General features: G+C 42.3%; 1 long non-coding RNA gene across 1 annotated transcript; it reads right to left on the bottom strand.

Annotated features, from left to right (window-relative positions):
- Positions 1-366: 366 nt before the first annotated feature.
- On the bottom strand, positions 367-26,350 carry LOC115075200. The gene is made up of 3 exons (XR_003852461.1): positions 26,236-26,350; positions 24,640-24,732; positions 367-1,376 (listed from the first exon to the last, which is right to left on the bottom strand). It is a non-coding gene; the product is annotated as an uncharacterized LOC115075200 (long non-coding RNA).
- Positions 26,351-27,652: the final 1,302 nt, after the last annotated feature.

The following is a 27,652-nucleotide window of genomic DNA, read 5'->3' as shown; positions in this document are numbered from 1 at the left end:
CACATCAAATATCACTACCAAGTTCATATAAATACAGACAACTTCCTGGAGATCAAAGGCCATAGTTTTATTGAATAATAACATAAGTGTACCTGAACCAAAATCACAATGATTGCCTCACTCTCCTCATATCCATTTTGTTCTGATGGTTTCTTGGCAATATATCGTACACCCAGCCCTCCAGAGCTGAAGGTTTGTCATCACTCCAAGATGTTATTTGTGCAAGGTTCTCTCAACCTATCTTGATGGACACGCTACCTAGGTAACATCAAGCTAGGTTGAGAGAACTTTGCACAAAGCTCATCTTTGTGTGAGTTTCCTCTCTCCATAGGTCATCAAATCTTCACAAGAGACCACTGTTCTGTTCGTATGTCTCACTTTGAATGTCAAAATGGCCCCTAACCCCCTACACTAATACCTAAACCTCACCTTGAGTTACTAGGTGGGCCTCCCATAGGGATACAAATACCAATCTAGTGAGAAGATATTGTGGCTAGGTGCTCTTTCTCTCTCTCTCTTTCTCTCTCTCTCAGTAAATGTTATCACAATTTGTGCTAACAGCTCTTTGCATAGGTAATTAGCACAAATTGCAATAAACTGTCTATTAGCATAAACCATACCCCTTTTGCTATCGCATGCGATACTTATCGCATTTTGATAAATCCAGGCCTACGTTTTATACTGAAAATTCACCCATCTTTAGCTACCTAAAAGTGAGGCAGCTTAGGCGCCTAGTGATGCAAATCAGTGCCAGGCACCTAACATACTTACCCTAACTTGACTCCACCCCTTGTCTCGAATACTTTTCAGGAAGCAAAATTTAGTCGGCATGTGAAAATAGCCCCCTAAATAAAGGCACTCAGCCTTAGCCAGTTTTCAAAGGGACCAATTTAGGGACTTAACTCGCAAACTTAAGTTCCTAACCCCTTCGAAAAAGGAGCCCATATTGTTTTATATTTTAATACACTGAATGCTATGTCAAATATTATTCTAGTGTATATTTTAGTATCTTAGCAATACAGACTTACAAGATAATATCCATTAAGTTAAAAATTTACTTTGAACTGTAATGACATCAATTGATCTCCTTTACTAAAAGCAGTCTACTTTATTGCTCTTAAACCGTTGTTAGAAAGTTATTTCATGGTAAGTTATCTGAAATAAAGAATGTTTGATTTTCTTAAGCTAATTGCCCATTTAAGTGACATAGAAAACCCGCAAGCATTTACGCTTATAAAAAAAAATGGGATCGATTTGGTTTTCTGTTCGATGTCTTTTCCTTCCTGTATCATGGATGTTGCCATGTATTTTCAGTTCATTTTCTCAGTTGTCATGTTTTAACGTCCCAGGTTACTGTTTCAGGAAACAGAAGCCTCCTAACCAAGAAGAATCAGAAGTACAATATGTTATTAAAGGAAACGTCTTAGTTCAATATAATACATCATCCTGTTTTCCAACGTTTTGCTTTTCCCCCTAAGTATCAATATCTTGACCATGAGCCTCTCCTTCCATCGTAATTTAAACCCTTCGCAATGTGTGCACATTGGCTCTACCTTATCCAACCTCTCTAAAGATAATCTTTCAGCTACCACATATAAAAATCACTCCATTTACTGTTCCTGTCTTGGCAACATTCCTTATTGAGGGGGTAACTTCCAAACTGCATTACCTGCAGACGTTTCAAATGCATTTTCCCTTTTCTTTGAAAATTGACCCATGGACTGTTGTACCTGCTTTATGTATGGGTAGGAGTTTAAATGGAAAATTACACTCCTAAGTTTGAAAATACATTTTCTGATCACACCAAAACACCGCTCCCCCCCCCCCCCCTTTTCCGGGAATTCCTCCTCTAAATGTGGCTAAAAGTGCGTACGTTGCAGAACTCGGTGAGTGCTTTTATCCCAGATTCAGGGAAGGCCATTTTCAGACAGTAAATTGCTGATGAGCCTGTGCACATAAATGGCTTTGAAGATTGCCCTCTTTGGTCTAACACCCATTCAAACCAAAATATACACCTGGGCGTGCACATGTGTCCGCATACATGCACACAGTTCATGCCATGGTGGGAAAAGATCTGTATGATGGTGCTGTCAAAGGGTGGCATGCTTGGTGAAGGCTGATCTAGTGCTTTATTGATCAATCATTGTGAGAAGGCTGAGTCCCTGACAAGACAGCTTTGATGAGGCCTTTGTTAAAGAAACTTACTCTGGCTGTATTAGAAGTTGAGAATTTATGTGCTGTATGAAATCTCCTATATTTCTGGAAGTTAATTGGGAGAATAGTTTTTATGCAATGGAAGGATTTTTTTTTAGATGATCTGAGTTATTTAGATATCTGTCAGGTGGGTTTTTGAACCTCCCATAGTACAGTTTGGTATCTGTCTTGGATGATTGCTGTAGATGGTTGGACATGGGTCTTAGGATGAGGGATAGTCTTGTTAGACCTGTCATAGTCTTTTGACATAGTGAATCAGGCAATTTTGTTATATCATTTGTAACAACTCAGGGTGAGAGTACAGCTTTAAAATGGTTTGGGTCTTTTTGCAAGGATGGGCTAAACTGGTTCCTTTGGAGGTATTTTGTTCCAAACCCTGGCTGCTTGAATGAAAAATACTACAAGGTTCGCGTCTTTCACCTATGCTTTTCAATATTTATATCCAGCCACTCTGTAATATCGTTTTTTGGGTTGAGTTTTTTCCTGTGTGCATGTGATAGTCAGATTTATTTTCCACTGGGCATAAATATTGCTGAATCAGTTTCTCAGGTTAATGTATGTCTCAGTGACTGGGTGAACATTAGATGGAAACTGTGGAATATAAGAATTAATAAATTAAATTAAATATTGGGGGTGGATGAGAATGAATATGTTGAAGTTAAATGGTTCTAAATCTCAGTTATTGAAGATAGGGAGAGCCAGGAATTTGGAGGCAGACTAGATCCACTGATCTATGTAGATGATACCCTTTTAGAGGTAAGCCAGATTGTCGGAAATCTGGAGTTATGGTTGCATCCTATTATTATCATTGTTAGATAGATACTGAGAGGTACATATTCATAGCCTACATAGCCAAGTAACTCAGCCAGATAACACATCTGGCTAAGTTACAAGGATATTTAGCGGCACGGCTATGCCGCTGAATATCCGTGTAGAAGTTGCTAGTACTTAGCCGGATAAGTTGTATCCATCTAAGTTTAGACTTGACATTGAGCAGGACAATTTAACCAGCTAAGTCTTATAATTGCTACTTATCTGGCTAAGTTGTGCCACTCCTCGCCCCCAAGTTAGCTGGCTAGCCAGATAGCGGGATACTGAACATTTTTTAACTTGTGCTAGTTTTATTAAGAATTTTATGATAGCTATTATGATTATTTTAAGTTTAGTTTTATGATAAGTTAACAATTTTTATTATTAGAATATTGGTTTTTTGTTACCTATTGCTGTATGATAGTGAATTATGTTCTAGTATTATTTTAATGCTACTGTATGACATGTTACTTTGATTGCATTTTTGTTTTTATATAAATCCTTGGCATTGTAAACCAACTTGATATGAATTTGAATGTCAGTATATAAACTTGAATAAATAAATAAATAAATAAATAAATAAATAAGACTTATCCAGCTATGTAGCGGCCACTGAGTATAACCAAATATTTAGCAGCTGCTAGATAACCAGATAAGTCCTACTTATCCAGTTATTTGGTGTTTGAATATCGGGCCCTCAGATTGTTAAGATCACACAGGAAGCTTTCGCAAAATGTTGAATGGTGAGTAAGCTGAAGCCTTTACTGGATGCAAAAGACATCGCTAAAATTTTGCAGGCACCGGTGTCAAAACTGGATTATTGTAATTCTGTTTATCTCAGTCTACCAGTGAAAAGCTGCAGAGGCTGCGACAGATGCAGAATGCAGCAACAAGAATAGGATCAGATTGTGGGCATAAGACACACAATTCCTTTGTTTTCTAGAGAGTACACTGGCTCCCTGTCACTTATAGTGTCTGGTTTAAAATTGTAGTTCTCATTTTTTAAATTGTAAATGGTAGCCCCAGAATACCTAGGGAAGTGATAGAGAGCATAACTTTCAAACAACTGTATATGGCGACATATATGCAGGTATATAGCCGCACACAGTTTTACCATAGTATTTTAAAACTCGGGCGTATCACATATGTGTGTGTTATAAAATACACATATCTTTTCCCCACAACATATGCATGTATGTAGCTTACGTGTGAATACATGCAATGCATTGAAACCACATATTTCAATGCATTAAACACACATACTTTTCCTACTTATTTTTTATGCGTGAAAATAAAGTAGGACTTACTCTCCCATATCAGGATTTACGAGTAAAAGTCAGCCAACTTTAAAACATGGACACATCAAGGAAAGTACCAGTTAGTCCACCAGTTCACCCAGTCTTTTTCCAAGTCATCAAGACCCTACTGGTTCTTTAGCCTGAATTTCCCCCAGTTCATCCAGACCTTCCCCTGGCCAGTAGTACACAATAAACATGTTCAATATCACTGATGCTAGATAACTAGCAGGTGTAAGTGAGTGAGTAAGCTGGCAAATGTTCATGTCTTTTAAAATAGCAATTTACGAGCTTAAGTAAGTAATGCTCGCCCTGCCCTGGAATGCCTCAGACCAACTCTTTTTTACCTGGGTATATGTGAGCACAAAAATAAATGTACGCGCAGGCACATATATACATGTGCATATGTATACGCGTGCATGTTATAAAATAGCCCTGGTGCGTGTATGTGTACTCCTAATTTTAAGTTTGTGCATGCACAGCAGCTTAAGTTGACTTTGGGATACGCAAGTGAAGGAATTTATAACAGATGTGCATCCAGCCCATGACCAGTTTCACCAGTTCCTCCACCAGTTTGCCCAGTCTAGAGCTAGGTTCTCCAAATCCCCCTGGTTCTGTGGCCCGCCCTGCCCTCAGTTAACCCAGATCCCTTAAACACTTCATAGATGCCAGGAATTAGTTTTATAAAGAGTTACACCTCCTCCATAGCAGAAATAAGTTTGCGCTGAAATATACCTGGGCACGTGCATATCTCTTGGTCCCACCCCGGAATGGCCATGCCCCGCCCCCATTCCTCCTCTTTTATCCCTAATTTGCGATATGCATGCATCGCTACTTGTGCGCACATGTGGTCAGCTTATGAAATCGGGTGGACAGGTGTGCACGAGATGTGCTCCCATCTCCCGATTTTGACGCGCACCCAGCTTTCAAAATTCACCTTATATTTTTTACTTTTATGAAATATGGAATACGTAAGCAGAGGCTACTTATTAGCGTACATGCCTATTTTTATTTGTATACCATTCTGAAAATTCACCTTTAAGCATTTATGTGATTATGTGCTCCTTACATTCATCACAAGAGGCCTTTTGCTCAGTTCCATCCATGTGTAAGGTTAAGGTGAGCAGAATCAGGAATAAGGCTTTTTCAGTTATGACACCTTCTCTGTGGACTACCTTACTAGATATCTATGCTAGTATGTGGTTTTTCAAAAGTTTGTGAGGACCTGGCTGTTCAAGAGAACATTCAATTAATTGTGGCATGAAGGGTTAACTCCGTACATTGTGTTTTATGTTAATACTGGGTGATAATTGTAATGTTATGATTATTTTTATGTGTGTGTTTTACTTGTTGTTATGGTGTGATGGGTTAACTTAGTATATTCTCAGTATAATCATCCTACTGGGTGATGATTTTTACCTTATGATTATTTTTATGTGTGTGTACAGCAACATAATAACAATATAAAATAAAACACAATCGCTTAGGGCAAAACTTGTTTATTTATTTATTTATTTTTCTATACCGACATTCGATTTGCCATATTACATCGGTTTACATATAACAGTAAGTCTAAGGCTCACCTCTCTCTCTCTCTCTCTCATAGCTTGGCTGGCTCTCCAGGAGTTCAAAACAGCATGTGCGAAAAACATCGCAACCACGATAAAGCCTTAAAATTCACATTAAAGCCATGTGATACAGCTTCGCAAAACTGTGAGCCCAGCCCACTTGGCCAAAATTCCCACCCCCAATATCCTCCCCTTTTTCTCATTTGCATCGCACAAAACATTATGGTACTTTCGCATGCGTTAATGGCATTTTCACCTCCTCCGGTCAGACTGGAGTGGGGGGAGCTTTATTTATTTATTTATTTATTTATTTAAAAAGAGAAGAGAGGAGGCAGAGAGCATAATTGCAGTTGAGAGCCAAAGAGAGATGGGGAAGGCAAGCAAGATGTTGAGAGAGAGAAAGTGAAGGGAATAGAAAAAAGAGTAGGAGACAGGGAGGCAGAGGAGAAAACGCCTTAACGCATGCGAAAACACCATATAGCACTTTGATAAATGACCCCCTTAACTAAATAAAGTATCATTTATTGTTCTAAACTTAATGTGTAGAGTATCTCCAGAATAACTGCATGCTCCAGAAAAGACATCTGGCCGTACAGGAACTTCAGTGTTCTAGAGCATTCCAATGCTTATTGGGAAAGTGGAAAGGACCTGATGTTTCGGAGAAAACTGAAACCCACTTCCTGTAAAGTTATGATTAAGGGGAACATGATCTGTGATCAGATAGAATTAGGATATAAAAAACAAAGTCCGTTTCATGGTCTGGGGACTATTCTTACACCCTCATCATCAGATCACAAATCTATTTATCTCCACACAAAAATGAAGTTTCGAACAGAGATGTGATGCAAGATTATGATTTTTATTTTTTTTTGCCCATCTTGTGAGCTTTCAATATCACAGAGGACCGTGTTCAAATGTGATTGCAATGCTCAAAATATCTAGCTGTAGATGCTGCCTTCTACCTCTCAGCCTTACAGCCACATCTCAAGAACAGACCCATTTGTTCTCAAACACTTATGTACTGAGCTGTCCTTCCCATTTTCTCCAGGATCAATACAGCTACAGGGACTCTGAACACTAGTGTAAGAATAATTTAATTGCTGCTAATTTTTTTTTAACAATCTACACTTTGGTATTTTTTCACTGACAAGGTTCTTTTCTGTAGTGGGAAATGTTCCAGCATGTCTTTAATCTCCTTTGACCATTGATTTCTTCCAAAATTTCTAAATTCTGTCCCTTTACCAAACTATATACAAAGTGATTCCAGGAATACATCAGGTTTCCATTACAAGGAAAGTAAAATTGCATGTCCAACACTAAACAGGAGCCTGCAAAGATGAAATTTTATAAACCTTTAACATGTGCAATCTAGAAATAGATTTTTATTAAAGATTAGGGAAAATATAGTTCTCTGTATCAGCTAAAATGTTTGTACTATATTACTTTTCCCTCTGAAAGGTGTTGGAACGGCAATTCAGTTATTATAAATAGTGCACATCATTTTCACAGCTGGAAAATGTGTCCAAATCCAAAACATTATAAAAGCATAGAGCTTATCTAGTATTACGTTTTTATTCTGTTGACCACAGGTTAATTAATTTCAAGGATCTTAGTATATCTAAACAGAAGCACAATGGGATGCTGGCAAGAAATCATAAAATATGAAAGGTGGTATTAAAAAGATCATGTGGGTTTTTAGAAGTATTTGGAAATCATTGATATTGGCTAATATTTGTGAACAATAATACAGAATTCTATACAAGGCTTCTGTGATGCCTGTTAGATCAAAAGTAATATATATATATAACTTACACAACATACCTTATGTTGGAGCAAGTATGGAGAGAGGGGTAATGAATAGGGCAAGTTTCATAATGGTCATTAGGGATGTGAATCGTTTTCCATATCGTCTTAACGATAGAAATCGTGTGGCAGGGCAAGAAAATCGTCTTAGGCACGATTTTTTAGTTAAAAAATCGTTAAAAATCATTTTTTCCGATTAGTGCGCACTAACTCGAGTTAGTGCGCACTAACGGGAGTTAGTGCGCACTAACTGGGAGTTAGTGCGCACTAACTGAAAATGATACAATTTGACACTTTTCAGGTCAGTTAAGGTCAGTTTAGGAATGAATATGTATTCCTATTGGCTGCCCTCTTATTTATTCATGTTACCAAGTTTCCTACTGACAGTATATGGGGGATGGGAAATGGAAACAGTTGGTAGCTTGACAAAACAAGTAATGTGATCAGTCAATGTGACTAGAACTTGTGCCCTAACCCTGATACCAGGGGTATTGTGATCTTCCTGCACACAGTGCCCTATCCCTATTAATACCAGGAGTGTTGTGATCTTCCTGCACACAGTGCCCTATCCCTAATACCAGGGGTGTTGTGATCTTCCTGCACACAGTGCCCTATTCCTGATACTGGGGGTGTTGTGATCTTCCTGCACACAGTGCCCTATTCCTGATACCGGGGGTGTTGTGATCTTCTTGCACACATCCCGATATCAGGGATAGGGCACTGCATGCAGGAAGATCACAACACTCCTGGTATTAATAGGGATAGGGCACTGCATGCAGGAAGATCACAACACTCCTGGTATTAATAGGGATAGGGCACTGCATGCAGGAAGATCACAACACCCCTGGTATCAGGGATAGGGCACTGTGTGCAGGAAGATCACAATACCCCGGAGGAGTGAGGGTCAGGCAGCTCCCCCCTGTCTGTGAAGCCAGCCTCTCACTAGTAATGCAGGGAGGGAGCTGTCTCAGACTTCACCATCCTCCCCCCCCCCCCCCCTCACCCACACACCATTCACTAGCTGGGACATGGGGGAAGTCAGGAGTGAGGGTCAGGCAGCTCCCCCCTGTCTGTGAAGCCAGCCTCTCACTAGTAATGCAGGGAGGGAGCTGTCTCAGACTTCACCATCCTCCCCCCCCCCCCTCACCCACACACCATTCACTAGCTGGGACATGGGGGAAGTCAGGAGTGAGGGTCAGGCAGCTCCCCCCTGTCTGCGAAGCCAGCCTCTCACTAGTAATGCAGGGAGGGAGCTGTCTCAGACTTCACCATCCTCCCCCCCCCTCACCCACACACCATTCACTAGCTGGGACATGGGGGAAGTCAGGAGTGAGGGTCAGGCAGCTCCCCCCTGTCTGCAAAGCCAGCCTCTCACTAGTAATGCAGGGAGGGAGCTGTCTCAGACTTCACCATCCTCCCCCCCCCCCCCTCACCCACACACCATTCACTAGCTGGGACATGGGGGAAGTCAGGAGTGAGGGTCAGGCAGCTCCCCCCTGTCTGTGAAGCCAGCCTCTCACTAGTAATGCAGGGAGGGAGCTGTCTCAGACTTCACCAACCACCCCCCCCCCCCCTCACCCACACACCATTCACTAGCTGGGACATGGGGAAGTCAGGAGTGAGGGACAGGCAGCTCCCCCCTGTCTGTGAAGCCAGCCTCTCACTAGTAATGCAGGGAGGGAGCTGTCTCAGACTTCACCATCCTCCCCCCCCCCCTCACCCACACACCATTCACTAGCTGGGACATGGGGGAAGTCAGGAGTGAGGGTCAGGCAGCTCCCCCCTGTCTGTGAAACCAGCCTCTCACTAGTAATGCAGGGAGGGAGCTGTCTCAGACTTCACCATCCTCCCCCCCCCCCCTCACCCACACACCATTCACTAGCTGGGACATGGGGGAAGTCAGGAGTGAGGGTCAGGCAGCTCCCCCCTGTCTGCGAAGCCAGCCTCTCACTAGTAATGCAGGGAGGGAGCTGTCTCAGACTTCACCATCCTCCCCCCCCCCCCCTCACCCACACACCATTCACTAGCTGGGACATGGGGGAAGTCAGGAGTGAGGGTCAGGCAGCTCCCCCCTGTCTGTGAAGCCAGCCTCTCACTAGTAATGCAGGGAGGGAGCTGTCTCAGACTTCACCATCCTCCCCCCCCCTCACCCACACACCATTCACTAGCTGGGACATGGGGGAAGTCAGGAGTGAGGGTCAGGCAGCTCCCCCCTGTCTGTGAAGCCAGCCTCTCACTAGTAATGCAGGGAGGGAGCTGTCTCAGACTTCACCATCCTCCCCCCCCCCCCTCACCCACACACCATTCACTAGCTGGGACATGGGGAAGTCAGGAGTGAGGGTCAGGCAGCTCCCCCCTGTCTGCGAAGCCAGCCTCTCACTAGTAATGCAGGGAGGGAGCTGTCTCAGACTTCACCATCCTCCCCCCCCCTCACCCACACACCATTCACTAGCTGGGACATGGGGGAAGTCAGGAGTGAGGGTCAGGCAGCTCCCCCCTGTCTGTGAAGCCAGCCTCTCACTAGTAATGCAGGGAGGGAGCTGTCTCAGACTTCACCATCCTCCCCCCCCCCCCCTCACCCACACACCATTCACTAGCTGGGACATGGGGGAAGTCAGGAGTGAGGGTCAGGCAGCTCCCCCCTGTCTGTGAAGCCAGCCTCTCACTAGTAATGCAGGGAGGGAGCTGTCTCAGACTTCACCATCCTCCCCCCCCCCTCACCCACACACCATTCACTAGCTGGGACATGGGGGAAGTCAGGAGTGAGGGTCAGGCAGCTCCCCCCTGTCTGTGAAGCCAGCCTCTCACTAGTAATGCAGGGAGGGAGCTGTCTCAGACTGGTATCAGGGTTAGGGCACTGTGTGCAGGAAGATCACAACACTCCTGGTATTAATAGGGATAGGGCACTGTAAGAGATGACTGTAGTAGATTGAATAAAGATCTGATGTTTCTGCTCTCCTCACACCAAACAAAAACAACACACAAGCAGAGAAGCCCTTCTTACAAAGCTGAGCTAGTGAGTTAAGTCGGAGGAAAAGTAAACATACTGGTGCCAGTGTGGCTACTTAAAAAATACACTTACCAACAATCAATTACATATATTTGAACTGTGTACAGTTCCAGCCAGGACCACCTTTCTAAAATGCACAGTGATTGGCAAATTCAACATGCACTAGCATTTCAGGTGCCTGCTAACAAAAATAATAAACAAACAAGTTCTAGTCACGTGAGTGCTGATCATTACATTACTTTTTTTGTCAAGCTTCCAACTGTTTCCATTTCACATCCCCCCAACCATATTGGTAACATCAATAGATAAGAGCACAGCCAGCCAATAGGAATACATACATACATATTCATTCCTAAGTGACCTTTACTGACCTGGGAAGTGTGAACACTTTGTTTCATTTTCTGTTGGTGTTCGTTAGTTTCCAGTTCCATTTCCCATCCCCCCACCATCACCTCAGTGGTAACCTTGGTAATATCAATAGATAAGAGGGCAGCCAGCCAATAGGAACACATATTCATTCCTAACTGACCTTCAGTGACCTGGAAAGTGTTTATTTGTATCATTTTCAGTTAGTGCGCACTAACGGGGAGTTAGTGCGCACTAACACGATTTAACGATTTTTAACGATAAATCGTTAGAATTTCTATTGTATCGTGTTCTCTAACGATTTAAGACGATATAAACATTATCGGACGATAATTTTAATCGTTGAAAAACGATTCACATCCCTAATGGTCATTGTGCTTGTTTCAGTCCCACGGATATGTTGGTGCCTACAGCACTGCAAGTTCATTTTCAAGGTGAAGCTCCTCACAGGTTTTCCCTCTGAAACTGTGGTCAGCTGCAGATGAGTGGGTGCAGTCGTGAATGTGTACTACTCGTATACATTTGCACCTGCTTTCAAACTGAAAGCCCCACACATCATACTTTGCCTCTCTCGTCTTTCTTCGCACTGCCCTCCACCAATTTTTTTCAGGTGGGTAAAAAGTAACCTGCTGTGAGCAGAGCCTGTACATTTACCAATGGGGGACAAGGGACGGGGCAAGGGCAAACAACTTCTAACTCATGTAAAAAGCTTTGAAAATTGGCATCCCTGTGCATATTTTATACTTTTGTTGAATGATTCAGGATTTTTTTAGATTCTAGTGGCAAGTGAGTTGTATCCTAAAACTGAAAGTGAGAATCCAGGAAGACCCTAGGCTTATTATTCTGGGGTTATTTTAAATAAAGCTAAAGAATTGCATGGAGATGGGTATCTAATTCAAATGCTGATCTTGACAGAGAAGAGAACATCAAAGACTCTGGGGAAAAAGCCTTCTTCTAGATTGGCTAGGAAAGGTTAGGTGATCAATGGGAATGTACATTTTTTTTAAACTGCTTTGTCAGACTCTGGGTAGGACATGTTATCAAGGACACAACAGACACAACATATTAAAGTGAAGAATTTTTCTAATCCAACCTATTCCTGCTCTCTGGATTCAGTGACGCTCATCTTGAAAAATGAGCATATCTGAGATGTACTGTGCAAAGTATGCATTCCTTCCATACACATTGTCTTGTGAGCTTGCTGTTTTTGAGCTCTCACAGAGTTCTTAGATTTTAAATTTTGTCAAACAACTTTTTGGCTACTATTATGGTCTGTGCTCCACTGCTGGTCTCGCCCACTGTGCCAGTCAGCAGAGTAAGAAAGGCAGTAGCTCTGTAGTCTGTATTACAGTTTTTTTCTCTCACTTGGGAGAGGGTGGAAGGTTTGGATAAGGGTGGAAGAAAGTGGGGAGAGTTCCTGTGCTGCTACTGATTTTGTCTCTGTCTGCTTGGACAGTGGGTACTAGGTAGGCAATGTAGAGCCTGAAGTATACCAGGCTGTTTTTTGGAGCCTGTCATTTTAGTAGTCAAAGTCAGAACTATGCATGCAGTGTAAGACTCTGTGCAGCACTGTCTCTGTGAAATTTCTCTGTACACACACACACACACATTAGTGTGGCACAGTCAGTTACGGTACCACTAAGATATAAAAAAAAAAAGTAATTTTAATATCCAATCCCCCAGTGGTATAATCAGGGATAGGGAATGGCAGAAGAGGTAGAAATGTTAGCAATGTTGGCAGCAACAACAAAAAAAAGTAGTCCTGCACCTAAGTAGAAGAGGGACTTCTTCAAGCCTGAAATGGCAGAAAGCAGCTTTACTCAGAAGAAGGTGAAATTTGGAGAGCATGCACCACTACAGATTTTTGATGAACATGTTTCTCTCTCCCTTCTGTTTTGGAGGCAGAGAGTAGCAAAGCAGAAGGGGTAGGAGAACAGCAATGCCCAAAACCAGCAGCACACTCCAGATGATGCTGTGAAAGAAATATTTTCATCTACTGATTCAGATGAAGAATCTTCTCTTGGCTTTTTGGATCAGAAGATATTGAAGGGATTCTAGAAGAAAAAAAATTGGGAGGAATATACAGTAGAATCTTATCATCCAGTTAATTGATAGAGCATGCAGCGCAGGTAGAGAGCATGCCCCTGGCATTGTTCCTCAGAGTCCACCCTTTACCTCATCTCCAGTGCCAGCATCTGCGCACAATGATGAGGAAAAGGGACTGTGGAAGATATCTGTGATCTGATGGCACTTCAAAGTCAGGGAAGGCCCACATTTTGTGCAGTGTATTTACTGCATCCAGGCACTACTGGCTAAGGTAGAGGGGAGTAGCGTACATTTCACCAGCGACATCTGGATCTCCATGAATACTGTGTACTCAGTCTCTCCCTGATAGCATACTGGTGGGACCTGGTAGAGGCAGAGACAGGCAGCAGCTGGGGATGGAGCATTAGAGTGCAGGTTGGCTTTGCTGTACACCTAGACAATGGATGATTCCCATACATCGGCCACTATTATTTATTTATTTATACTCTGCCTATCACTAGTTCTAGGTGGATGCCAGGGTCATATTATAAATGTGAAAAATCATAAAATATTGGGAGACAGAAAGACAATACAAGAGGTATGTGTATGTATATATATAGATAGATATAGATATAGATATAGATATACAATATATATATATATAGATAAACTGTACTCACCAAAGAAGTCCACACACTTCCATTTCCACTTTCCACCTGCCTAAAACAGTACTATGCCCCCAGATGGCCTACAATCCACAATTCTGTCAGCGATAAGAGAGATGCTGGAGGGTTAGCAGCTAGATAGGAGAGTGAGGAATTTAAAAGCAAGTTTCTTTGTCACAGACAGTAGCCCAAATATTGTAAAGGCAATACATGGTGGGGGCTTTGAAGGTATCCAATGTCTTGCACACACTCTGCACCTGATAGTGAAGGATGCCCTGGGATGTGGTCCAAGTAACATGAGAATGAATACTTGGTGGAGCTTTAAGAGAAGTACAGGAAAATAGCAGGGTACTTCCAAGGAAATGTGAAGCTGGGGTAGCTTCTCTGGGAGAAGCAAGAGGAAATTAGAATGTCTCACAAGCAACTTCTTGTCGACATTGGCACCTGCTGGACTTCCATCTACCCAAAGCTGCAGAGGTTAGTGGAGCAGCAGACACCCCTTCACAATCTGTCTCAAGAAATAGGGATAGCTGTGAATTGCCAACTGGGGCACCTTGACTGGGTAATCATGAAGTAGCTGGTAAAACTCCTGAAGCCCCTCAAGAATGCCACAGAGGATCTGAGTTCCAGAAATGCCACCTTGGGTGATGTCCTAGTGACTCATACACATGAAGGAGATGCTGGAACATAAGGTCTGTCACGTGGGGCACAAAAGGCATGAAAGGCAAAATGTATCAGCGGAGGAGCAAACAGTGGCCACCTCAGAGGGTAGGAGCAGCACTCTGACACTTAGCACTTCCTCCCCCACCACAATATGCCAAGGCCACATTGCCAGCAAAGATCCATCTTTCCTGGCACAGGCCAGAGCGAAATCAGCTGGCAATAAGAAAGACTCTAGGCTCACTCAGGCAAAGGAGAGCTCAGCACAAAAGTCTATGACAAGCTATCTCACCACTGAAGACATGGACACCGATGTGCTGGCATATTGGGTACATAAGTCCAACATCTGGCAGTATGTGTATAATGAAATGCATGCTTGGGAGTTTGTTGCGTGTAAAAGTAAGAGTGAAGTTAGGAACTATATAGTAGGTGCAGAGGAAACCATTTTGTTTTGGTTCACTCATTTATTTCATAGGGAGCATTCATTTCTTTCATAGGGAGCAATCATTTGTTTTGTTCATTTCAGACAAAAAAGAAAAAATTGTGTCTGTTTTATTCATTCATTCGTTTCACATTAAAGTCAATGGGGGAAGGAATGCAACCTATTATGAGCACCCAAACTGAGGTTTTCTAATCATTGTTAATGAAGTGTGAGGATAGACATCATCAGAAGGGGAAAGAGAGCTCCAGGGCACCAAAACTGTGTCAAAGGGGGAACAAAAGTGGCACGGATAGCCTTAGGCACCGTAAAGAGGCAAACAGTACCAGCAGTGGCACCACAATAAAATATCTTCAGTCTGATATAGTCAGAGACAGATCATACCCTTTCTTATCTCTATACTATACATTTTACAACTCCTATTTGAATCATTCCTTGGATTTACTAATCCTCTGTTAAAGGCTCTACTAATTTTCTTATAACTTATAGAAATTACATATAGATTTACTCACCCCTGAAGAACCGACTGTTTATTTGACTTCCTACGTGGTTACTCGTCAAGTTAAGTTTATAAGCTATTTATTGTTTACACTATAGTAACACTATGTTCAGCTAATTCTTTCTTGCTCTCTTGTCCTGAATTGCATCACCTTGTTTTATGTAACTTCCTCCTATACTTTTGGTTATCCCCTGTTATGCTGTAAACCGGTCCGATAAGATTCTAAATAAAATTAAAATAAATAAATAAATACACTTATTTACACATCTATGATGTTAGAAATTTCTATTACCTTATTTACAATGTAATTCTATGCTATATATGTAAACCATTGTGATCTACTTCTGGAATAACGGTATATAAAAAGCATAAATAAAGTTCATTAGAATTGATTAGAAAACCCCAGTTTTGGAGCCCAGAATAGACTGCATTGCTTCCCCCATTAACTTTAATGGGAAATGAAAGGAAAAATTGAACAAATAAATGAAAACAATTTTTTTGTCTGCAATGAACCAAATTTTGATGACCTACATTACAAATAAATGAAGCAAAAAGAATGTTTTTCTTTCTGCATTTCCCTACAAGCATCCTCTCTTTCTCTCCAGCTTATCCTCATCTGACCAACATCCTCCCTCTCTCTCCATCCTGCCATTGTTCAGCACTGTCTCTCTCTCCACCTCTACCCACAGCATCTTCTCACATTCTCTCCACTTCCACCTGATCAGCATACATACTCTCGTTCTCCATCATCCACTGCTCAGCATAAACTCTTGCTAACCCACCACGCTCTCATCTCTCCACTTCCCCACAACCCTCTCTTTCTCTCTACCCCACACCCAGTATCCCCGCCTCTCTCCACCCCTCTCTTGCATTAATTTCCATCTCTTTCACCTCTCCTAAGAGCAGGCCTCATCCTACTTTCACTGTTAGTGGCCTCATATCTCTCCTTCTTCAGTCACTGGCAGAATGGGCCCCATAGGCGCCCCGACCCCTCTCTCTTTTTCTACCAACAGTGGGATGGACTCCACCATCAGATGGAAGGATTTTGTCACCCCCACCCAATACTTGGTGCTTTAGGTGACTGCATAGTTTGCTTAGTGAGTTTTTCCATTAGGAAAACTAGGTGATCAGCTAGAGTAATACGGTTTTGGTGGTGACAGGAGGGGTGACTATTATATTATAAAATTATATTATATTTTATATTCATATCCACCTTCACGTTCCTTTTTATGCCTGCAATCCCCTCCTTCTGTATTCCGTCCTGTCCTGCAGAAACCTTTTTCTCTTTAACGGTGTCAACCGTCTACTTCAAGTGTTGCTTACACTAATAACTATTGTTCAATGTATGGGTCAATGTATTTATTGACTTTTTAAGTTAATGTTCTGATTCATTCTCTTTACACTGTTATGAATTTAAATGTAACTGGTTTGGTTATAATGTAAACCGGAGTGAAGGCTATGTCAGCTGTACCTCGGTATATAAACAAATGCTAAATAAATAAATAAATAAATATTAGGCAGCAGAAAACAGCTATTCTTCTTACTGCTTCAGGTCCTCCCCTCCCGAGAAGCATGCAGGGAACAGGAAGGGAGGGGGTGAGGCTGGCGTGCGCATAGATCAGCAAAGAAGAGCCACTCTGCTCTCTAATCCAACTCTTCCCTTCCTTTTGTTCCTCACCCCTTTTCAATTCCTGTTCACACTGTAGTGGACTGCAGAGCAAAGAAGAATTCAGGTTTTCTCTATATATTTCCTTTTCTATGTTGTGGTTACTTATTCTGTATTTGAAGAGGGTCTGTGTGTGACAAGGTGAGGCATTCTATTAGGAGGTAATTTAAACATGTAAAAGTAGCAATTTTCAAACCCATTTACGCTTAAAGTGTACTTATGCACTTAAATCCTATTGTCGATTCAGTAGCAATTTTAAGAGTATAAATCCTTTTGAAAATCACCCCTTAAAGATGATTTTTCAAAATATCCTGCACGTAAAATATAGTATATATACATGTAAGTAGCCTCTACCAGCATATTCTGAATTTTATAAAAACTAGAAAATATATGTGTATGTTCACTTGTGCATGCACATGCACACATCTAAACAAGGGGTGGTCTAAGGGCGTTCCCGGGCAAGGCTAACATTTACGCCCGTAAGTTGCTGTTTTAAAAGACACTTATATGTGTACATTTTCCAACTTACTCGTGTATTTTTACACTTGCTAATAATTATGTTTCTTGAGTGATATTAAAGGTGATTATTGTGTAGTACTGATCAGGTGGGAGGCCTGGGTGAAGGCTGAAGAACCAGGAAGGTCTGGGAAAACTTGTGGTAAACTGGTTAATTTCCATGACACGTTCATGTTGTAAAATTTGTCGACTTACATGTGTAAATTGGAACTTATGTAAGTCCTAGTTTACTTTTACAAGTAAAATATTTACACAAATATATTTAAAATAAATGGGTACAGTGCGCACGTTCAATCCATTGATGTACATGGATTCAACGCATGGATGTAATTGCATGTAAGCCTATGTATGTGCATATGTTGAGTGGTAGAATCGCGCATACTATAAAATCCTAAAGCAAATAAGTACATGGCCATGTGCAGTTGTTTGAAAGTTGTCCTCATTGTGTGTGTGTAGCTCCTGTGGAGAGATCTGTAGCAGTCTGTCTTGTTCGCTTTTCCCAACAGGAGGCTCTCTGAAGAATCCTTCAGTGCTAACCAGTAATACGAATCCTACAAAAACGTTGTACATATAACTCCCCTATATCTCATTGCTCTCTATTAACCTACTGAAACCTTCTATCACCTCTACCTATTGGAATCTATTCATTTCACCATTGCACTGTGTTATACCAATTTACAACTAGTATCTGTGTCATTCTCAACCATCTATGCTGTTACTACCCTCACGTTTTCTACCCAAAGCGAACCATTGAATGCACGATACACAATTGTTCTTTCTGTAATGCACTTTGAACTCCCCAGCTGGAAATGTATGTCATAAATATGATGATGATGATGGCTGGTGTTATTTATTTATAAACACAAGGCTTTCTCATGGCGGATTACAATTCAGCTGTTATATCTGCAGAGTTGCCTTTTCATGGGCAGAGTTGTTGATGTTGGAGATCTGGGATTGCCGTTTTGGTATGGAAGGTCTTCTCTATAGCTTCTGAGTGACATTTTTTAAGAGCTCTGTGTTACTTCACACAATTCCTAGTTGTGGAGGGAGTTTGTTTCCCTCTTACTGAGGTGACAATAAAATTTGAATGTTTTTTTAATTAATATTTTTGTAAGGTGAGTAGAAAAGGAAGACATCCTAGCTCAAGCCAGCCAGCCATTTCAGAAGTTGCCTTCATGCAATGTGGTATGGAATTCTTTTAGTTAAAAAAATGTTTTGTTTTGTTTTGTTTTTGCAGTATACCCCCAAAATCAACAGGTGACACAATCATCAAACATTGTGACATGATTTTTAAAACATATTCGTTTTATGTTTGAGACTACATTTAATATTTCAAGGTATAATATCCAATTACAGGATTGTTCTGGGAGGCATCATCAAAATTGTTGAGTTTAATTATCAAAATCTCATGTAGGAGTGTAGCCTATAGGCTGAAAATTAGTGTTGTGTGTGTGGCGTGTGCAAGGGTCACAAGACTGCCTAGGGTGCCAAATACCTAGGGTATGTAATAGCCTTGCACTGGACCTGTGAGAGTGAGGATGTGAAAACATGGTACAGTAAATAGAGTAGGATATCTCCCTGTATATATTGAAAAGGCAGCTTGGTAGTAGTCTGTGACAGTCGTGTGTCTGCCGATGATGTCCTGCAACAGCGCATGCAGCAGCAAACCAATGATGCCGGGTGACATCCGCCAGTGGTTTTTGGACATTTGCCAGCTGCAGGTCCTACACAATGCTGTAGTGGGTCGGAGGAGTGGCACCAGGAGGTACCCCCCCCCCCCCCCCCCCCGGAAGCGTCAGTGGCGGGGAGTGTGAGGAGTGAGATTGCATTATGAGGCCAGCTGGGCTACCAGCCGTGGTTTCAGACAGGATTATGGGTTGCTGTGCCTGTCGCGTCTGCAGCATCGCTGGGTAATTTGGGAGGTCGCAGAGGCAGTTCCAAGGCAGGGGTGGGATGCCTAGGGAAGCAGGAAGACATGATTGCCTCTAGGCATTTTGTGACGGGCCCTCCCAGCAGTGATGTAATAAGTATACATTCAGAGGAAGTTATACCGTCTCTTTAAAAGCTGTTTTTAAGGAAGAAAATGCCGAAGACATTTTTCACATTTTCCTCTTGAAGCATATGATAGAATAAAATGGCATGGCTTCTTGAAGCTAGGTTTGTTGATTTAGCTATGAGAAGAAAAGTGACAAAATCACTCCTGTATACTATAATGGGAACTGCGAGATTGTGACCAGTGACCATCTGGAGATATTCCAGCCCCTGGAAGGAGTAAATGTATTCAGGTTTCAGGGTCTGGGAGGTAAATAGATGTCACATATGTGTGTGGGTGAATAACTCTTTGTGGACCAATTCATGGGCAGAGCAGAGAGCGTTAATATAGTGCCAATGGTGACTTCATCTCCTGCACCCCATGCAGAATATATTTTTAATCACCCCAGATATGGCCGAAATAGCTTCAGATCCCAGAAGCAGAGGAAGTGAATAGGACCCTGAACTGTATGAACATTACATGTATTCATGTGCATGTCATTCCGATAATAAAGTGTTTTATTTGTATTGCATAAGGACGACCAGAACACCCATAGGTGAAAGAAAACTTTGTACCTGTCAGTTACCACTGCATTTGTATTGCATTCGGTGGTCTTGACAAGTTCCAGGTTGAAGGCAGTAGAAAATAAAAATCCTTAGTGAAGGAAAACACGAGCTGGAGGAATCCAAGATTCTCCATATTAACTTATGACTAGGCCCCAATTTTCTGTTCTTCTTTGGACAGAGAAATTACTTCTATCAATAGTAGGGATGTGAATCGTTTTTTGACGATTTAAAATATCGTCCGATATATTTTAAATCGTCAAAAATCGTTAGGGCCACGATACAATACCAATTCCCCCGATTTATCGTTAAAAAATCGTAAATCGGGGGAAGGGGGAGGGCAGGAAAACCGGCACACTAAAACCCACCCCCGACCCTTTAAATTAAATCCCCCACCCTCCCGAACCCCCCCCCCCAAATGCATTAAATTACCTGGGAGTCCTCCGTAGCGGCGGTCCGTGGCTAAATCGGGGGAAGGGGGAGAGCACGAAAACCGGCACACTAGATCGTGAGGTCTTCAGCCGGCGCCATTTTTCAAAATGGCCACCGCAAAATGGCGGCGGCCATAGACGAAAACGATTCAACGCAAGAGGTCGTTCCGGACCCCCGCTGGACTTTTGGCAAGTCTTGTGGGGGTCAGGAGGCCCCCCCAAGCTGGCCAAAAGTTCCTGGGGGTCCAGCGGGGGTCAAGGAGCGATTTTCTGCCGCGAATCGTTTTCCTTACGGAAAATGGCGCCGGCAGGAGATCAACTGCAGGAGGTCGTTCAGCGAGGTCCGGAAATCTCGCGAGGGTTCCGGACCTCGCTGAACGACCTCCTGCAGTCGATCTCCTGCCGGTGCCATTTTCCGTACGGAAAACGATTCGCGGCAGGAAATCGCTCCTTGACCCCCGCTGGACCCCCAGGAACTTTTGGCCAGCTTGGGGGGGCCTCCTGACCCCCACAAGACTTGCCAAAAGTCCAGCGGGGGTCCGGAACGACCTCTTGCGTCAAATCATTTTCGTCTATGGCCGCCGCCATTTTGCGGCGGCCATTTTGAAAAATGGCGCCGGCTGAAGACCTCACGATCTAGTGTGCCAGTTTTCGTGCTCTCCCCCTTCCCCCGATTTAGCCACGGACCGCCGCTACGGAGGACTCCCAGGTAATTTAATGCATTTGGGGGGGGGGTTCGGGAGGATGGGGATTTAATTTAAAGGGTCGGGGGTGGGTTTTAGGGGGTTTTAGTGTGCCGCTGGACCACCAGGTAATTTAAGGCATTTGGGGGGGGATTTAATTTAAGGGTCGGGGGTGGGTTTTAGGGGGTTTTAGTGTGCCGGCTCACGATTTTAACGATTATGACGATACTTTACACACACAAACGGCAACAATACGATTCCCTCCCCCTCCCAGCCGAAATCGATCGTTAAGACGATCGAGGACACGATTCACATCTCTAATCAATAGTCTCCCTTTTTGGTCTCTCATATGGGAAGCATTATGGATCACATCTGTGTTCATACTGCTGAATGTTTTCTAGATAAAGACAGCTGTTCTCTGATAACTGGGAAGTGCAACCCACTGCCCACCACATTGGTAGGCTTGTTTGAAGAGCCAGGTTTTCAGGTTTTTTTTTAAGGTTTGGGTGTTGGGTTCAAGCCTTAGGTCGGGGGGCATTGGTGTTCCAGATGGCAGGGCTGGCAAGGGAGAATGCACGTTCTCTTGTAGAGATGAGGCTGGTGAGTTTGGGGGAGGTTATAGGTAGAGTGCCATTATTGGCGGATCTAATTGATCTTCATGGAGGTTGGAAGAAGAAGGAGGTGTTGAATCAGTTTATATGTTGGTTGTGTAGGGTTTGTTTACTAGGGAGAGACTCTTGAAGCGAATTCTGAGATGAATGAGGATCCAATATAGGTTTTTTAGAACAGGGGTGATGTGTTTGTTTGTTTTTTGTGTTTGTGAGGATTCTGGCTGTGGCATTTTGGAGCATTTGTAAGGGTTTTAGTAAGGTTGCAGGGAGGCCTAGAAGTAAGGCATTGCAATAGTCAATTTTGGATAGTATGACTGCCTGGAGAACTGTTCGGAAGTTGTTTTGATGCAGGAGGGTCTACGTTTTCTTAGTATGTGGAGTTTATAAAAGCAGTCTTTGATGGTTGAGTTTATGAATTTTTTGAGGTTTAACTCGTGATCTAGTGACGCCGAGGTTTCTGGCTTCTTTCGTGATTGGGAGATGAGATTGGTGGAGGGGTGGAATTCATGTCAAGGTTTTAGCATAGCCTCTGCAAGAACCTAAAATTAACCTTGGACTTTTCTTCAGCAGAATTCTGCTACAGTAATCATATTAGTGAGTCATCTGGGTCTTCTCCAGTCCAGATAATGTTTGGCTGACACCTTAGAATGCTTCTGCCTTTCCAGCTATCCCTGCACACCCTGCAGCTGAACAACAGTCCAGCAAATTTCAGGAGACCTGTTAAAAAAAAAGACTTAAGCTCTCTTCAAAAAAGTCAATGAACATTACAAATATCACGCAGATAAGAATGTGCAGACCTACACCACGACTCCTTCCAGGGGACAAAGTGTGGCCTAGTACTCTATATATTTGTCTAAAGGTACTCTCTGTTAAATTTGCACCCAGATTCATTGAACCTTATCAAGTTTGGAGGCAAATGAATCCAGTAATTTATCAGCTCAATCATCTCTCTGAATCCATAACGCCTTTCAGTTATCTATACTTAAACCCTTGTGTCATAATAGGATCACTAAACTCTTATGGCCATCCCCATTACAGTCAATCTGGACACTAAAATTGAAATGAATATCCTTGGCTCTTAATTTCTGAAGGGGTAAGCTCCATTATCTAATTGACTAGAAAGGGTACTGCCCTGAAAACAGGACATGGGAGCCAGCATCCAACCTCCATGCTCCAAGATTGGTCAAGAAATTCCATCCCCTCTTCCTTCACAAGCCTGGAGCATCCACCCTGGAGAAGAGCTTAGGAGGAGGGGTACTGTAATGCACTGCCCACCATGTATGCCAGCTATGAGGCTTCTTACATACCCTTCATTCCAACACAGTTCCTGGCATCCTGCTCCAACTGTGGACCTGACTTAAGGGAAGCTTTATAGGCCCAGCAGCCAGGACCTCCTGTGGCTCCTGCTGATGACATCATCACCTCCCAAGCAGTGCATCAGATCAATGCCTCAGCAAGAGGTCCTTATGGGATTCCTCTGCCAAGGCGTTGTCATCACTCTGTCTGCTGTTCTTGTTCATCTCCCTGCCTGTTTACCTGTTCCCCTCTCTGCACCCGTCCTTGTCATTTACCCGCCTTACACTTCTCCCCACTCCTCACTCCTGCTTGCCCTGCTTTTGCTTCACCTTTGGACTGACTTCTTGTTGCTGATCCAGCCTGGTCCTTTGTCATTGCTTCGCTTGCTTGCCTGCCTGTGGCAGTGCATGCAAATATATTTCATGCATATTTATTGTGCCCATCCTGAAAACCAGACCTGCTTGTGGCACTTCTGGACCGGAGTTGAGTTTTCCAGCAATGCTACATTAAAATAACTGTACAGTTTGCAATCCCTTTGCTTTGCAATAGTTATTGAATGGAAATAATTAGATATTGACTTTGGTTATGTGAAAAAGACCAACATTTCTTTCTTTATTGGGCCCAAATAAAATGCACTCTTGATATGAAAAACAAATTAGAGTATCCCAGATGTATGCATTGAACTGAAATGTGCATATATCCAAATTGTTTGCAAAAAGGATTGCATTATACCCATCCTGCATCTGGGTTTCCTTTGCTAAACTAGATGAAGTAGCATGGTTGCCCTGTTATGAGTGGTACCTTTTTATTGGATTATTTGTTCACCCTTATTTCTTCATTTTTTGAACTTAAGTTTTCATATAACATAGCTGTATTGCTCTGAGTTGAAATTTTACAATTTTGAGCGCCGCATATATCAGAGCATCAGGATAGGATGCACAAATGTATCTTTACCACATATAATTTAGAGAGACAAAACAAAAAAAGTGGATATACCTTGTTAATTAGTGTGTAAGTTGTTTTGATCTATTTGATGAGCAGAAATGTGAAAGTTAGGAAGGGAAAATATACAAAACAAATCCAAACCTTTGTGTTTCTTGCAACAGAGAGAGAGAGAGAGAGTGATTTGTAAATATAAAAAATAATATAAGCAAACATTGTTGTATGTTTCTAGTTAAGCATCTCCGCTGTATACCGAGCCAGAGGAAGAGATGCAACACACAACGTATTTCATGGGAGTTATGTAATAGGTAAGAATAACTTGCGGCAAATGTGTGCGAGCAATTTTCACAATTTAATTTAATTTTAAGATCAGGAGTAAAAATGTACAATATTTTCTTCCAAAATAAATGTGAATAAACGCAAAAAAAACCCAAAACAGTTAATTCAATTTAAAAAAATGTGTAAATAAAACATTTCACAACTTATCTGAAAAAAAAAAATAAGGCATATTTGCTCAGTAGCCAAACGAGCCATTGGGTACTAACCAGATTGAATCAGAGTTTAGGGTCCTCCCACCTTCCCTAGGAGCAATGTTTTGGATTTCAACCAATATTCCTTGGATCAGACCACATTACAATCTAAAAAAAAAAAAAAATAGAAAAATCAGAGCCACCGCTAACTGTGTGGCAGTTGCCCTCGAATTTTGCCATTGCAAGTCCCCTCTGTGACAAACGAGTTTGTTGACACCTAACCCAATTCCTGTAGCAAGGGGCTACTTTAATTTCATTTAGGAACATATTAACTGGCCGTGTACAGGGACTGTCCGGATATGTAGTGGAGGAGTAAATGGGGTTGCCATGAGCTGGAAAGTGCTGTATTTTCAGAGTGAGCAATGAGCAGAAAATCAATCCTAATTCAGCTATAGATTTTTGCGTTCATATCTTGGGTTCATTATGCGATGGTACTTCCTTCGCACTCTTGCCTGAGTTTCCCTTCCGGCGCTGGTTATATTTAGAGGAAGCACTGAGCGGCTCCTTAGCTGGTTGACCCCCTTAGTATATAATACATGAACTGCAAACCTGAGGTATAACAAAACTTGCGTGCTAAGATCTGGCATGCCAGACCACGAATCCAGCCGTGCAGTTATTGAAAATATAATCCGATTGGCAGCTGGGATGCTGAGAATCATATAAATATGGATTGCTTGTGACCTTTCATCTGTGCAGCCCCCAAAAGGATCTTAGTGCCTTGGATCTATTGTGTGTAAAGTCTATTTCTCATTAATAAATTAAAAAAAAAAACCCAATTATTTAATTAAACAAATATGGGGGAAATGGGGTGGTCACTAGTCTCACGCCAGAGACCATAAACTAACTTTATTACGAATGGGTCGTGAAGATCGTTCACTATGCTCCCCTGGGTTTGAAATGACCGGTCCCTTGCGCTTCTGAGAGGTTGCGCTCAGAATAGCGCGCCACCCATTCGCCTGTGACTTATGTAGTAGTCATTCCTATTGTATGTACATCCCTCGTCCCCACGGTCTACCGAAATGAACTTTAACAGAATGAAGACTAAATCCTGGCAGCTGGGACTGGAAGGTGTGTCGTGCACTCTGATGAGTTTCCTCTGGAGCCCCCTCCCCAGATCACGATTACCATACTCTGCATGTTCGGCCGCTTCTAACCTGCAAATTAACTTAGCATTAGCTCCTGCTTCGAGGTTCAACTGTGAAGATTTAAAAGAGGTTTTAATTTACTTGGCGGTATATCAAAAGGCATTAGGTGTGGGTGGAGCTTTCGCTTTCAAGTTGTCCAGGGAGGAATTTTATTGGGTTTTTAATCCTCAGCGCTGCCCTGTAGAGTTTATGGATATTTTTTTTTTTCCTTCTCCCACCGCGTGGCTCTGCAGAGGAAGGGCGTAAAAGTACAGTTTCGCTCGCACAAGTGGCTGCCCGCAGAGGAGCCGAGACCCCGCGCTAATTCGGTGCTTTAGTACAACGCACGCAGGAAAGAAGCGAGTTCCAGTCAGGACTAGGGAGTTTAGGGGGAAACAGAGCATTGTCCCGTCCCCCCCTACTCTAAAATCATTAAGAAATAATCGCTCGAATAATAATAATAATAATAATAATAATAAAAGCTTACATTTTAATATTAGATGCCAGATGAGGACGTAGTTCTTTCTGTGATGCTTTAATCCAGACTCGGGGGGAGGGGAATTGACTGGAAGGAGGGAACAGGTGCACAAGGAATGGTAAAGGGGCAGGGAGTGCCACGACTGGGGGGTGGAGGGAATTCCGGGACTTAAGCGCGAGAGGGGGGGAACTCACTCTGCCTCCATATTACAGCATCCCGGGGGGGGATCATCTGCGTACGGATGGGATGGCAAACTCTTCCTGTCTCACGTTGCGCGCCAGCAAATGCATTTTCAATCCACATTGCCCTCATAATGTGTGTGTGTGAGCAATCGTTGAGAATTGGGCTGCGCTGCCGACACTATTAAGGATGCGCGAGCCACTGCGATATAATTAATGTTAGCAAACGGAATCAAAAAGTAAGAATGTATTCAAGTCTCAAATAAAAAAACGCCTTCTCCGAATAGCAACGTGAGAGGAGGGAAAAATGTTTCTTGTTGTTAAGCGGTAAAAAAAAAAAAAAAAAAAAAGGAAAATGCAAGAGAAGATTTTTCTTGTAATCAATAGTTCACGTAACTGACACGGCCTCTTCTCGGATCATATTCAGTACAAGCAGCTGAGCAATGAATTTTGAGTTGATATTTCACTGAGCTGATAAATGAATGATTTTTTTTTCCCAGTCTTGCTGCAGAGTTCAGCTGGACAACTTTTTTTCCCCCCCGCAGCTCGTTCTTCACTTCTTTTGCGGTCCGAAATGCTCGTTCTGAATTTAGGTGAAAGGGACACACGTTCGTCGTGTTTTTAAAAGTATTTTCCCTGCTAACTAGAGCTTGGTCTTTTTTTTTTTATGGTGGAATAAAAGTATGAAACGGAGATAAACCGCATACTTGCATTCTACGTTCAATAACTTTTATTAGCAGTATTTAAATATATCATCAACTGCTAAAATGCTTACATTCTAGACACAGACAAATGTCCCCTGCAGCACAATTTTGGATTTAAACATTTCAGTGTTTGAAGATTAAGGAAGATGCTAAAAAAAAATGCATAGTTGGTTCGTTCTTGAAAGCAAATTAATTTTCCATGGCATATGTTCTTTCTGTTTTACAAATCCATCCCTCAGAATTCGTTAAATTACGTCTATGTGTGATTTGCACATTCTATTTGTTTGTATTTTATTCATAGGGAAGATGAGGTTTACTATGAAAATAAAGTAGATTTTCACGAGCATATTCAAGTGCGCTGTTATTCGAAATCAGCGATTATTTGTGCAGTGGAAAATAAATAAAAGTTCAAAGGAAAAAACATCTGAGATTTCCATTATTGGTGCCAAAGTAACTTCTTTGCACGTACACCCTAGCATCAATTGCAGTCAATTCTTTATTCTCCATTCAATGTAAAATTTGTGTTTCATCTCTCTCTCTCTC

This window comes from Rhinatrema bivittatum, chromosome 13, assembly GCF_901001135.1.
Source record: "Rhinatrema bivittatum chromosome 13, aRhiBiv1.1, whole genome shotgun sequence".
In the NCBI taxonomy this organism is placed as follows: domain Eukaryota; kingdom Metazoa; phylum Chordata; class Amphibia; order Gymnophiona; family Rhinatrematidae; genus Rhinatrema; species Rhinatrema bivittatum.
This window is presented reverse-complemented; position numbering and strand designations above follow the sequence as displayed.